Consider the following 15,633-nt stretch of genomic DNA (forward strand, 5'->3'; position numbering starts at 1 on the left):
GAGAACAACATCCACAGTGACTGCAATAACGTAAACAGACCTGAAAGTTGAGTCACAATTATGACCCATCTTGGCGCTGGGGAAGAGATGCGGAAGCACGTTCTTCCTTCAGGCAGAGGCAGGTGGGGGAAACTCCACGTTTAGCGTGAAGTATGTGCTATCAGATTATGTCACAAAGTGGGCTGGTTCTGCTTGGCTGTTTGTTTTGCTTTGTTAGAAAGCAGGTTTTATTTGTGTGTAGGAGGGGATTGGAGAGAGAAGCAGGAAGAAATGACGATGACATTTTTAAAAGTATCAATAAAATTTATTAGAGAAATAAATTAAATTCTGGAGTCTAGAGACTGTTTTGTAATTAAAATACCGGATCAGGATCATAAGATTTTAAATCTAGAAAAGACAATAAGGACCATCTGGTCCATCCCCTTCATTTTCTTTTTTTTTGTTTTTGTTTTGTTTTGTTTTTTTGCGGGGCAATGGGGGTTAAGTGACTTGCCCAGGGTCACACAGCTAGTAAGTGTCAAGTGTCTGAGACCGGATTTGAACTCAGGTACTCCTGAATCCAGGGCCGGTGCTTTACCCACTGTGCCACCTAGCTGCCCCCCCCCTTCATTTTCTATGCAAGAAAACTTTAGCCCAGAAAAATGAGTCAACTTGTCTAAGGTGGGGCGTGGCCCAACTAAGCATCTCTCATCTCTCATCTCTATGCCTGGTGTTCTTCATAAACTCAGAGACAGAGAGGATAGATCTTTTTGCAGGATAACTCAGATGAAACCAACTGAATGGGCAAAGATAAGCTTGAATATAGGGGAATCAGGGAAATTTTTATCTGAGTGGGATATAAATGTGAGTAACTAAAACTTGATTTCATTCTGAATTACTCCTCTACTCTTTTATGTACTGTCTCCACCTTGGTTAAGAGTATTGATTAGCTCCCTATGAGTAAAGACTGTCTTGATTTTTGATGCATACTACTTGCTTAATAAATGTTTTTTCAGTCATTCATTTATCTAAGTCATTTATAAATATTCCCCTTCATTCTGAGAAGCTGAATGGGAAAAACCCTGGCCAAGCTCAAATTCCACAAGGATACTCTTATCAAGTTCTCCTTCCAAGTTGACATGAAATCCTTAATCTTTGGAACTAACCCTTCAACCCATTCCCAATCCACCTCCCTGACACCTAATGAACTACTAACTACCTAACTAAACTATCAACCCCACATCTTTCCATCTTTTCCATAAAAGCAGCATGAGAGATTTCATCAAATGTTTTGCTAAAATCTAGATAATTATATCTACAATATCCCCTGATATATCAGTTTAACATTCATGTCAAAAAAAAAAAAAGAAAAAGAAAATGAGGTTAGTCTGGCATGACCTGTTCTTAGTGAAATCATTCTGGTTCTTGGGGATCACATCTTCCTTTTCTAGAAGTTCAATGACCACCACTTTAATAATACGTTCTAGAACTTTGCCAGGAAGAGAAGTGCAACAATATTATTGGCCTGGAGTCTCTATTCTCTTCCCTTTTTTGAAAATTAGGACATCATCTACTTCCCCAATCATGTGGGCCCTCTCCCATTCTCCATGATCTTTCAAAGATTACTTTGGCTCAACAATCATATCTGCCCATTCTTTTGGTACCCTGAGATATAGTTCATCTAGGCTCTGTATTTTAAAATTCTAAATGTGGGTTCTAATCTGTTCCCCCAGTTTTTTGTTGTTTTTTTTTGGGGGGGACTGACTAAAATCACTGATAAATTCACCAAGAGTTTAGGCTTTTAAGGGTTTATTAAAAGATCAAAGATAGTAAAGAGAAAGAAAGATTGAGATCAGATTCCTTATAGCATGGAAATCCTAGCCTTCCTAATCACCCACTTGAAGTCCTGTCACCAAGCCTATGTTCGATGTTCAGAACCCAAGAGGAAGAACCCCTCCGCCAGAGTCTGCTTCCTACTTTGTGTCCTCCTCCCAGAAATGGGAGGCTCCTCAAGTTGATTGGCTGGTAGCTTTGACAGACAGTAGCCATGAGCAAACATCACTTCCTGACCTCAAGGAACTGACCACATGGCTTGCCCTCAAATGCCTTCTCCTCATAGCGGAGCTTTCCTACAGTTACTCTCCAGCAGGTGGCATCACTCCAATCGTTACAAGGCTTAGTGACTTACATTCATTAAGGGCAGCCAGGTGTTCCCTTACTATCTCTCTAATTAGCCTTTTTCATCCTCCCCATTTTCCTTTTGTTTTTTTTTCCCATTTTCCTTTTTTATTCTGCTCTTTAAAAAGATAATTTTCCCTGGGGAAAAAAAAAGCAGCAAAATAATGGGTTTGGTAGTATCTTTATCATCCTATCCATCCCAAATATTGAGCTTATCTCTTCTTTGGTCCTTTTCTTATCTCTCCCCCCCCCCCCAAGAACAAATTTGAGTTCACCTAAACCAACCTCTTCATTTTGGAGAGGCATTGTGATGTGGTGGAAGAAGTGCTAGACTTGCAATCCAGAGAGACAGGTTCAAATCCTACCTCTGACAATGGGACTCTGAGCAAGTCATTTAGCTTCTCTTAGGTTGTTTCATCTGTAAAACAGGAATACCTAGAAGTACCTAGTTTCAAGGGCTGCAGTAATGATAAAATGTAATAGAGTGTGTAAAAAGTTTCACTAACCTTAAAGACCCTAATTGTTAGCTATCACTATTTTCATAGATGAAGAAACCAGGGTCCATAAAAACTGAGGGCACTGGGCTAGTGAGAAGAACATTCCAGCAAGTGGCCTTGGGTAAGTTATTTTACATGAGACTCAGTTTTCTCATCTGTAAAATGAGATACCTGTTTTGTCTCCTTCACAGAGCTCCAGGGAGGTTTAAATGAGCTAAGAGATGCACAAGTGCTTTTATAAACCAGGAATTGCTCTAGAAATGCTAGGCAGCAACATTTACTACCTTAAGTTATACAGTGTTAGTGCCCAAATCAGCACTAGATCCCAAGTATCCTGATATCTAGTACTGGTGTCCTTGATTTCACCACAATACCTCCTTAACAGACAACAAATGGGGGCAGAAACTCAGGGAGATTGTCAGAGGATATTGGCTGAAATCTGCATGAACTTTCTCAGATCTCATTTTCCTCAACTGTAAATGAGAGGTTAGAGGAGATGGCCTCTGCAATGTTTTCCAGTTCTAGATCTGTGATCATGTGAACATACACACATATGCATTTTCACACTTTTCCATCTGTCCTATTAGCTAAGGTAACAGGGATAATAATATCATAACACCTCATTTATCTCACATGGCTGGGTAGGAAACTATTCTTGGAATAGCAGATTTTCCAGATAATCAAAACTAACCCCACTTGGTACTAAAGCTTTTTGAATTAAAATTTTAACTATCTGGGTCAGAAATAATTCTAAAATATATTACATTTTCCCCCTGCCTTATTAACAAAGAACTTTTCCTTGACATTTATCTAAACACTAACTGGATACAAAATGCTCAATTTTGCTAGTTCTGGTGTCTGTTTCTTTTTTTTGATCTCCTCCTTTACATTCAAAAGTAACTACACCTCACTACTAGTGTACCTGACTGTTGCAGACTCATCCCCTTCTACTTAGCAACTACTAATTGCCCAAGGTCTAGGAAACCAGATAACTAAGCTTGTTAGAAATGTACGTAAATGAATAGCCAAAAGGTTCAGAGTACGGGCATCTTCCACAGAGAAAAGTACAAGGAAGGCCTTGAAACAATGGTTTCAGTGGCCACTCTTCCTTAGAGGTTTTGGGCTGTGTGCTGTGTTCCAGATGATTGGAATTTCTGGAATTCTCATCTCTGCTGTACAGTATAACAAACTAATAATATCTTCTGGGATTCTTTACTAGTTCTTGTAGAAATGCCAGCACAATCAAAGAGTTTCTCTTCTTTCTCCTACATCTGATCCTGGACTCTCACATTTTTTTTTTTTAGTGAGGCAATTGGGGTTAAGTGACTTGCCCAGGGTCACACAGCTAGTAAGTGTCTGAGGCCGGATTTGAACTCAGGTACTCCTGACTCCAGGGCCAGTGCTCTATCCACTGCGCCACCTAGCTGCCCCTCTCTCACATCTTTTTGGTTCATACAACCTGAAGCCAGCCAGCCAGCCATCCAACAATCTTCAGTAAACTCTTCCTGTATATAAAATACTGGGCTAGGGGTTCTGGGGAATACAAAGTTAAAGACTAGGTGTAATGGAAAGATAGGTCATATACACAAATAACTATAATACATAAGGGCACAGGAAAGGAACCAAGTGCCATTGTTATGAACGGGGATGTAATAACTCACATTTACATAGGGCTCCAAGGTTTGTAAAGCCCATTTACAGTTGAGGAAAATGAGATTTGAGAAAGTTCATGCAAGATTTTCTTGTCAAGTAGGCAGTCTAAGTATTATTATCTCCATTTTGCAGACAAGAAAACAAAGACTGAGAGCTTAGTGGACCGATGCATCTAGTAGATATATGAGGCATGATCTGAACACAGGTCTCCGTATTCCAAGTCCCAAATTCCAACATCCTTGCCTTTGAGGGATCGGTGACAACTTCATGGAGATGGCATTTGAGATGAGTTTATGGGATAGATAGGTAAAATTTCATTAAGGGGAAGCTGGAGAAAGGCATTGCAGACACTATCATCACCACCATCATCAACAACCATTTATAGAGCTCTAACGTTTGCAAAATGCTTTATGTGTTATCTCATTTGATCTTCAAGAACAAGGTACTGGGATTATCCTTATGTTGCATATGGAGAGCAAGGCTGACAGAGGGATAGAGATGATGGTAAATCCTATGATGAGTATGGAGGGACTTTAGCCCAACTTCCTTCTTTCACAGATGAGGAAGGTGAGTGACTTGCCCAAGGCCAAAAAGGCAGTTAGTAAGTGGCTAAGGCAGTTTGGATCTAAAGCCGATAATGCATGTGGGGACAGGAATTGTCTAGTCTGGCTGAAGTGTAAAGTGCTTAGTTAGGGGCCATGGTGTCCTGATTGGTTAGAGTTCATTATGTGTCACCAGTCTAGGCCACCAGCCCCTCCTTACATACTCCTACTTCCACCCCCTTTTCCACCTCTTGCTCTGGGGCAGCAATAATCTGGGGCAGCAACACTAACACTGCTTCTGGAAAGGAAGATCAGATAATTTGCCCTATAGCTCCAGTCACCATCCCTTTAACTCCCCAGACCAAAAGACCCTTCTCTGGCCACTGCTCCCTATGTTTTCTCTCTCCCTCATAATAATAGCAGAGACAGGCTCTCTTTTATATTTGTACCCCCTGGTTCTTAGTACAATGCCTGGCACCACCAAGGAGGATGCTTAGTAAATGCTTTTTTCCTACATAGCCTAAGACTGGAAATGTAGAGTGGTGCCAAATTATGGAAGGCACAGACTGCCAAACTAAGAAGTATGAACTTACTTTGGTAGACAATTAGAAGGCCCTGAACAGAGGCATAACAGGACCAGACCTATGCATAAGAAAGCATTAATCTTAGTTCAGAGAAAAAAGGAAAAGGACTCATATGTCCAAAAATATAGCAGTTCTTTTTGTAGTAGCAAAGAACTGGAAACTAAGGGGTAACCCATCAACAGGGTAATGGCTAAAAAAGAATAGTATATGAATATAATAGAATACTACTGTCATGAAAGAAATGATGAAAGAGATAGATTCAGAGAAACCCAGAAAGACTTGTACAAACTGATGCAAAGTGAGTGAGCAGAACCAGGAGACCAATTTACAAAATATCAAAAACACATTAAAGAAAAGGAACTTTACTAAATTTAAAAACTCTGATTGATGCAATGACCAACTATGATTCCAGATGATTGATGATGAATATGCTATCTACCTCCTGACAGAGCAGTGATAGAATCAAAGTGCAGGATAAGACATACATTTGAGGACATGAACACTGGGGGAATTTGTATTGTTCAACTAGGCATATATATTTTTTTTTTAGTGAGGCAATTGGGGTTAAGTGACTTACCCAGGGTCACACAGCTAGTAAGTGTTAAGTGTCTGAGGCCGGATTTGAACTCAGGTACTCCTGACTCCAGGGCCGGTGCTCTATCCACTGTGCCATCTAGCTGCCCCGAACTAGGCATATTTTTACGAGGTTTTTTTTTTTCTTTTAAGTTGGAAGGGGAGAGGCCATGAAGGAGGAAAATGCTTATTAATTAAAAAATGAAAGATTACAAAAAGAAACATTAACCTTGAAGCTATTATGAAGAATGGATTGGAGGAGGAGAAAGTGGAAATGGAAAACCTGTCAGGAATAATAGGAGTACCTGTCCTAGAACAGTGGTGATGGGGATAGACAAGAAAGGATATGAAAGAGGTTGAAAAGGAAGACTCGGGGCAGCTAGGTGGCTCAGTGGATAAAGCACCGGCCCTGGATTCAGGAGGACCTGAGTTCAAGTCCAGCCTCAGACACTTGACCCTAGCTGTGTGACCCTGGGCAAGTCACTTAACCCCCATTGCCCCAGAAAAAAAATACAAAAAAAAAAAAAGAAAGAAAGAAAGAAAGAAAAGGAAGACTTGGTGACTTATTGAAAGTTGGGAAGTGAGGAAAAAATAAAGATAACATCAATGTTTCAACCCTAAATTGTAAATGATGGTACCAGAGATAGAAATAGAAAGTTTAAAAAAACCAGCTCCAGTTTTGGGGGAAAGACCAAAAAAAAGCTAAAGCTTGGTTTGGAACATGCTGAAAGTTCTGGCGAGGTTCTTTATTAGCTGGAGATGTGGTCTCAGAGTTCCAGGGACAGTATGGGATTGGAGATAGAGATTAGGAGTAATCTTCATAGAGTTGATGCCTGAAGCCTAAAGCTATGGAAATGAAAGAGGAAAAGAAAATTCATTTGCCTCAAGCCAGATCAAAGCACTCTCGTTCCTTTCTAGGGAGCTTCAGGATGAAAGTAGATGCAATTACAGCTTTTCTTTCTCCATCAAGGGGCTTTTCTTCCATTTCTCACCTTCCAGAGTTTCCTCTTTAAATCCCTAATCCTGCAACCCTGCTCCCCAGACTTAACTCAAGTATATTCTGCCATCACTGAAAGCCTGGAATAAAAGACTAAAGCCTTCCTTCAACCATTATCATATGACAAACTTAAGGAAGCTAGGAGGAACAGTGGATAGAACATAGGGCTTGGAGTCAGGAAGACCTAAATTCAAATCCTGCCCCAGATATTAACTAGCTGTGTGACCCTGGATAAGTCACCCAACTTCCCTCAGATTCAGCTTGCTCATCTGTTAAATAGTAGCATTTACCTCACAGGGTTATAGTGAGGATAAAATGAGATAATATATGGAAAGTGCTTTGCAAACTTTAAAGCACTCTATATAAATCTTTTATTACTTTAGGGAAACCAATAAACAATTCCCGTACGGTTCTAATTCCTAGGGAAAGCCTTCTTCCATTTTGCCAGAGCCAGTTTTTCTAAATACTTTTGCATCTCTATCCACACAGCATAATGAACATCTTAAATACTGGTCTGCACTGTACAACTGATTATATCAGTTCTGTAATATTAGAGGTGGCAACAGAGCCTAGTAGATGCCAAGGAGAGAGGGCAAGATCCAGGAAGTCCTGCCTCTGCCACATAAGTCAACAAGATATAGAGAATGTGCTGACCTGTCTTAGTGCCATAAAAAACAGAGGTCCAGGGGCAGCTGGGTGGCACTGTGGATAAAGCACTGGCCCTGATTCAGGAGGACCTGAGTTCAAATCTGGCCTCTGACATTTGCCACTTACTAGCTGTGTGACCTTGGGAAAGTCACTTAACCCTCACTGCCCTGCCTAAAACAAAACAAAGAAAACCCAAACAAACAAAAACCCCAGAGGTCCAGCCCCTATGCTTATGTTATAATCTAGACTGGGAACCAGGAGACAAATCCTACTCCTTCATATTCTAATAACAAACTAGGTCTATTTAAAAAGGCAGTTGGGGGGGGGGGCAGCTAGGTGGCGAAGTGGATAAAGCACCGGCCTTGGATTCAGGAGTACCCGGGTTCAAATCCGGCCTCAGACACTTGACACTTACTAGCTGTGTGACCCTGGGCAGGTCACTTAACCCCCATTGCCCCGCAAAACAAAACAAAAAGGCAGTTAGTTTTTCTGAGCCTCAGTTTCCAAGTCCTTGAAATGGAGGTAAGAACTGCCCATCCTGGGGGGCAGCTAGATGGTGCAGTGGATAAAGCACCAGCCTTGAATTCAGGAGGACCTGAGTTCAAATATGGCCTCAGACATTTCATACTTACTAGCTGTGTAACCCTGGGCAAGTCACTTAACCCCAACTGCCTCACCAAAAAATTAAAAAATAAAAATAAAAAGGCAGTTAGTTTTTCTGAGCCTCAGTTTTCAAGTCCTTGAAATGGAGGTAAGAACTGCCCATGGGGGGGGGGGGGCAGTTAGGTAGAGCAGTGGATAAAGCACCGGCCCTGGATTCAGGAGGACCTGAGTCCCCATTGCCTCGCCAAAACCAAAACAAAAAAACCCCTGCCCATCCTAACTACTGTGATTTATAGTAGATAGTAGATAGTGATTCTGTAAACTATAGAGTTTCAAAGACATAAGGTTTACTGTGAGAGCTGCCTGGCTCTTTAGTTGGTCAGATTGAAACTGCTTGAAGGCAGAGATGGTTATATATTTCTATACCACCATAGGAGCAGAAAAGGGGGAAATGTGGCAAAGCAGACTGGCTTTTTTTTTTTTTTTTGGATGTTAAACCTGTGATTTTATAGGTGGGGGGAACCTGTGCCAGGCATTTTGCTTGCTGCAGGGGATACAAAGACAAAAACCCCTTCCCTCAGGGAGCTTATATTCTACTGGAGGAAAAGAACAGGATCGATTTAAGAAATGAGACTATAATGCCTGGGGGGCACTGAGTGGTTAGTTAAGTGACTTGTTCAGGGTCACACAACCAGTAAGAGTCAGAGATCATACTGGAACCCAGGACTTCTTGATGCAAAAGTCAACTCTCCATCTACTACACCAGCAGTGTCAAACTCAGATAGAAAAGGGGGCCACTAAACCATATGTAAGATCTCTGTGAACCACACACTGACTTAGAGAAGCACATGTTAAGGTTTTCTATGTTTTGTTGGGTTTTTATTTTGTTAAATTTTTCCCAATTATATTTTTTTTAATTTTAAATTGATTTTTTTTTTTTTGCAGGGCAATGGGGGTTAAGTGACTTGCCCAGGGTCACACAGCTAGTAGGTGTCAAGTGTCTGAGGCTGGATTTGAACTCAGGTACTCCTGAATCCAGGGCCAGTGCTTTAACCACTGCGCCATCTAGCTGCCCCCCCAATTACATTTTAATCTGGTTCCGTCACAATCCGTAGTGTGCCACAGGTTTGACAAGTATGCACTTAGACCATGCTGCCTTTCAAACAGAAAAGCAGTAAAAGATGACATTTATGCAGGCCTTTAAGTCTGCAAAGGCCTTGACATGTTCTCTCATTTAATTAGGATAAAGAGAGAAGTGTGAGAGAGACAGACAGGTCACAAAGGGGGGGGGGCATGCTAGCTCTATCTAGATCAGTATTTGACCCAGATCTCTGATTTCATTGATATAGGTAGGGTGTATTCCAGTTGAGAAAACTCACTTTAAGAATGTACCTGCTCATTTGGAATTATGCCCAAAGGGCGATAAAGCTGTCCATACCCTTTGACCCAGCAATACCACTTTTGGGTCTTTTGCCCAAAGAAATCATGGAAAGGGGAAAGGGATCCACATGGACAAAAATATTTATAGCTGCTCTTTATGTGGTGGCAAGGAATTGGAAGTTGAGGGGGTGCCCATCAATTGGGGAATGGCTGGACAAGTTGTGGTATGTGAATACAATGGAATACTATTGTGCTATAAGAAATGATGAGCAGGAGGAGTTCAGAGAAACCTGGAGGGTCTTGCGTGGGCTGATGATGAGTGAGATGAGCAGAACCAGAAGAACATTGTCCACAGTATCATCAACATTGTGTGTAGATCTACTGTAATAGACTATATTCTTCTCACCAATGCAATGGTACAGAAGAGTTCCAGGGAACTCATGATAGTAGAGGATCTCCAAATCCAAGGAAAAAAAAAAAAGAACTGTGGAGTATAGATGCTGAATGAACCATACTATTTCTTTTGTTTTTGGTGCTGTTTTTTTTTCTATTTTGAGGTTTTTCATCATTGCTCATGACCAATGCAGAAATAGGATTAATGTTATTAAGAATATATATATATATAAAACCTTTATCAGATTGCCTGCTGTCTAGGGGAGGGGAGAGGGAGAAAAATCCGAAATTGTAAAGCTTGTATAAACAAAAGTTGAGAACTATCTTTACATGTAACGGGAAAAAAATAAAATACTTTAATTAATTTAAAAAAAAAAGAATGTACCTGCTCTGCAATACCTTATCTTAGAGTTTGGCTTAAGGCAGAGAGAGGTTAAGTGACTTAGAGTCATAAAGGTCAAAGAAAGTCACCTGATACTTAATGAAGGTTTAATCTAGGTAAGAGAAAAAAGGTTTATGTGGGGTGGGGGAGGTGGGAGGTGGGTGGGGAATGAATCTACCTGCTACCCAGAATAGGCCCAGCTTTTAAAAAATTTTAAACAATTCAATTCTTTTCAATTAAAAATGTATCTTCTCTCCCTTCCACTCCCTCCATGGAGGGGGGGGGGGTGTTAAATGTGTGGGGAGCACAAAACCTTTGTAACAAATAGAAACATTTGAGCAAAATGAATTCCCTCCCTTAGGCCTTGCTTTTCAAGAAAATGAACCAAACTAGAAATTAAACATGCCAGATAAAGCCGAGAACTGAAGATATTAATTTTAACATTTATTAGTCATTTGCAAGCCTGGGATGGTGGGGAGGGAACCAGCTTTCATATCAAAAAGACTGTCCTGCCTCTGATACAGGGATGGTGCTGGTGAGCAAGTCACTTCCCCAGCACAGGTAGAGGTAGCTTCCTCAACTGGAATTCCTTATACTAGGACATTACCTGAGACTCTTGCAGGCAAATCACAATCATGACTTGATTTTTTAAAACCCACCACACATACACAGCCATAAGGATGTTACTCATTCTCCTCAAAGCATCAGGACATCTTTACTCTTTCAGACTCCGCCTCCAGCCTGCCAACAGCCCATCAGCTATGAAAAACACTGCCCATGGAGGCTCCAAACCAGCAGCACAGTAACTAATTCCCGAAGACGCCATCACCCTCTCCCCTGAATTACCCAAATCAGGCTCTGTTTGACCATTCTTCTGCCTCCTCCCCTGGATCACCCTCTAATCACTTGAATTGACCCAAAAGCAAGCATGTTTTCAGTGCCTACCAGGTGCCCAGTCCTGGGCTAGGGATATAGGAAGAGCAAGACATGATGCTACCCAAGGGAGGCTTCGGACCATTTAAAGAGGCAAAGGGCATGATGAAATCACTAGATAGATAACAATTCTGTTGACTGGTTGGTTGGTGAAATAAGGTTAATTCTTTTCCTCTGTATAAAATGAACAGCGTGACTAAGATGTAGGAAACATAAGGCATCAATAATACTACTTTTTAAAATGGCTCACTTGTGTTACCTACCTGAAATTTAATAGGGGTTGAGAAATGGGACATATATGAGTGGGACACAAATGTGTGGGGAAGAGACCTGAGCTCTCATCTTACTTTGTCCCTCTCCTTGTGACCTACTGCGAGTCCAACAGGCTGCATAGACTCTGGGAAGCATTCCATGATCCCCCAGGTTCAGAGCCTCAAATTCTCCTGGAGCATCTTCATCTGATCTCTCCTTTCTACTGGACTGTGCTCCTTTGCACTGACTTATCTGCATCCATGTGATAGTCCACTGGCAAAATGTAATCGAGGAACATTTAATTTCTGCTTTTGTATCCTCAGTCCTTAGTACACTGCAGCTGTTTAATAAATGTTTATTGGGATGAGTTTAATGGAATAGCCAGCTCCACAGGCAGTGAGATAAGCAGCCTGGCAAGAACAAGGACATGTGATGAACATGCTATGGCAGGGAAGACTGGAGAGAGAAGATCTGTAGGTAGAAATAAGACATATGTACTGATGCAAAGTGAAATAAGCAGAACCAGAAAAACAACACATACAATGACTATGTAACAACAACAACCCAAACCAAATACTTTATAATTTTAATGACCAGGCATGACCCTTGGAAAAGATAAGAAAATGCACCTCCCTTTCCTTCTTTCCAAAGGGCCCAAGCCAACCATGCCTTCATTCCTCTCCAGCCTCCTGGCTCTCTGCCAGGCCGGCCACAGAAGCCTGCTCACGCTGGAGGTCCACTCTGTCCTCCACCCTAGAAGTGCCCTCTTCTTCTAAGAAGCTGGCCCCTCCCAGGAGCTCCATTTTAAGCAAAGTGTCTAGGCCAGCCTTGTCTTCATTCCTCTCCAGGTGCCAGCCTGTGTAGGCAATTCCCCACCAATCCCCCCCTTCAGCTTCCTTTTATATGTTGTCTTCCCCCATGAGAATGCTCCCGGAGGGTAAGAATTGTCTTTCTTGTTTATATTTGTATTCCTAGCACTTAGCACAGTTCCTGGCAAATAGTAAGAGCTTAATAAATGCCTGATGACTTAACTCAGTGATGGGAATTATGGCTATAAAATATTGCACTGGTGAGTCGATTGGTTTTGCTGAATGATAGATGTAACATTTATATAGTGCTTACTATGTACCAGGCACAGTGGTGAATGATTCACAAATATTATCGCAGCTAATCTTCACAGCTTCTATTTGTATCTCCAGAGCATAGCATGGTGTCTAGCATGTATTAAGTGCTTAATAAATGTTTGTTAATTTGACCGACTCTCAGGTGCTTCTGCAGTAGAACCTGGACTGATAGTATAGAGATCTGAGTTTTGATTTGGGGAAATTACTTAGCTTCTCTGGGCCTCAGTTTCCACATCTGTAAAATGAGTGTGCTAAACTAGAGAAACTTTAAGGTACAAATGCTAACATTCAGTGAGTCTACAGAAGAATATGCCATCTATATGCTGCCTTCTGCATATTAAAAATATACTTCTGGCCCAACATGAGTTGTGAAGCTAGTAATGGGTAGAGATGGACTGGATTTCCTGACCCGTATTCCTTCACCTGGTCATCGATGAAATCACTGGCACTTCTTTGCAAGATGGCTAGCTGGCTAGGGATAGGAGGAAATCCATGGCTCTGATGTGAAACCAACGAACCCAACTAAACTTAGGACCCCAAACAGGAGCATAACTACCACAGCCTAACAACTGGGAAAACCTGGACAGGTAATTCATTCAACCAGGAACATTTATTAGGAATTATGCACAGAGTACTGTGTGAGATGTCGGGGAGATAAAGATTGAATAAGGTGCCCTTTTGAAAGTTACCATCCAGTTGGGGTACAGAGCATATGCACAAGATGAAACCTAAGCACATAAGTGTAAACCAAAGGCTATGTAGAAAGATGGGGAAGGCAGGGTGTGGCAGAGATCATTGCTGACTGAGTGGGCTTTAAAGGAATGGCACTTTCAACAGAGCTGAGAGAAAATGTACAGATAAGGAAACTGAGATTCAGTGAGAAGTAAGCCCAGATCCTCTGACTCAAAACCAGGCCTCTTTTCCTCTATGCCAAAATTTTGGCTTTTGAGGAAGGAATATAAAGAGAAAAGCCTGTGGAAAAGATGGCTACAGTGGTGTCCAGACAGAGGAAGGTAAATTAGACTAGCTGGGCTAGAATGTGGCCACATGGGGGAAAGCAGTGTGATTAAAGGCTGGTGAGTTAGGGTGTGACCAGCCTCTGAAAGGCCATGAATGACAAGCAAAAGAGTTGGAACTTTTAATTCCTAGGAAGGGGCAGCTAGGTGGCGCAGTGGATAAAGCACTGGCCCTGGATTCAGGAGGACCTGAGTTCAAATCCGACTTCAGACACTTGACACTTACTAGCTGTGACCCTAGGCAAGTCACTTAACCCTCACTGCCCCACCAAAAAAAAAAAAAAAAGAATGCCTAATTCCTAGGAAATAGGATTTTGTTCCCCATGAAGTCATTTTCACAAATTATTTTCACACCAGCTCAGTATCCTGCAATAGTGGCAGTGAACAAAGGAAGGCAATGATGATTTGTTATTTGATAGGAAACAATCCTTTCCACTCCATGGAAGATCTAAAAAAGCTCCTTAACCCCTAAGGGAAAACTGGTATCACTTGAGTCAGGTGGGTAGAATCCACCATAAAAATGAAAAATTCCCTCAGATGTGTGTCCACTGTGTGGAGGACAGACAGCCCAGTCCTGGCAGGTGTGGGAAGATAATGAGGGACAGAGAGGTCCTTAGCTCAGGGAATTCCAGGTTCAGTCTAGGATAAAAGGTGGTGACAAAGAGGACTTTGGTAACTATCAAACCTCAGCAAACCAAGCCCACAAATTCACATCAGGGGCCTTAAGCCTTTCTTCAGAGTTAAGCTCCTCAAGGGCAGCATTCTTGGCTTGTTTCTTTAAATTCTCAAGCTTAGCACAGAGCCAAGTACTTAAGTGTTTAATAAATGTTTGTCACTGATGATGCTTCTTCTTCAATATGTCAAGAGGCAGGTGCTCTGTTGACCTTTACCACACTAAACCCTTCTCATTTAGTAGATAAACTCATCCCTCTGTAAACAACGTGGTGATAAGTTAAAAGTTCCCTTCAGACAAACAGACACCTTTACCCGGTGGGTTCATACTTCAGGCCTCTCTAGCTTGTTAGGGCCTAGATTCACCTAAGGAAAACTTTAGTATTGTTCAAAGGAGCAAAGATTTAGAGCTGGAAGGAACCTTGGAGGGGCATCTAGTCCTCATCTCCTGGAAGAGGAACCAAGACCCCTCAAGCCTACCTGACTGTCCAGAGTGACTCAGGTGGAAAGAGACAGTGCCAGAATCCAGACTCAGGTATTGTGATTCCAAAGCCAGCACTCTTTCCCAATAGATGTACTTCTTCACAATGACCCTGAGGTGTTTTGTAAGATGGGGAAGTCAAGGCAAAAAAGTCAAAATGAGTTAGACAAGCAGTCACACACACACCCAAGTCTTCAAGCTCCAAGTTAAATAAATGCTCTTAACCCTCAGTCCTGCTGCCTAAGACTCAGTCCATCTCACACCCCTAGCTAGCACAGGATGGGCAGGTTGCCTGCCAACCATTTGACAGGAGAAATAGAAATATAGGCAAGATTAAAGGGTCAGTGAATAAAATGGGAGTAACAAGGCTTATTGCAGTGTCTTCTATTGATTCCTAATTTTTAAAAAAGCTAGAAGGAAAAAAAGGATGGCTATGCTAAAACCTCCCTGACTCTAGCTCTCTCCTTTTTTAAAACTGCTTGTCTCCATGGATAGATACAAAATGCTCTCATCATGCTACATACATCAAAAGCATATTTAGGGGCAGCTAGGTGGCACAGTGGATAAAGCACTGGCCCCGGATTCAGGAGGACCTGAGTTCAAATCTGGCTTCAGACACTTGACACTTACTAGCTGTGTGACCCTGGGCAAATCACTTAATCCTCACTGCCCTGCAAAAAAAAAAAAAAGAACAGAATATTTAAGTGCCTACATATAATTACTTCTGCTCACCCTTTTCAGTTTTG

The 15,633-nt window shown here is 41.7% G+C and overlaps 1 protein-coding gene across 1 annotated transcript in view; it reads right to left on the reverse strand.

Moving 5' to 3' along the window:
- The window catches only part of CLN6 (CLN6 transmembrane ER protein), a 36,018-nt gene that overhangs the window by 17,950 nt on the left and 2,435 nt on the right, over positions 1–15,633 (reverse strand). The gene's annotated exons all lie outside the window — the stretch shown is intronic.

The sequence above is a fragment of the Dromiciops gliroides genome, chromosome 2 (assembly GCF_019393635.1).
Source record: "Dromiciops gliroides isolate mDroGli1 chromosome 2, mDroGli1.pri, whole genome shotgun sequence".
Taxonomy (NCBI): Eukaryota; Metazoa; Chordata; class Mammalia; order Microbiotheria; family Microbiotheriidae; genus Dromiciops; species Dromiciops gliroides.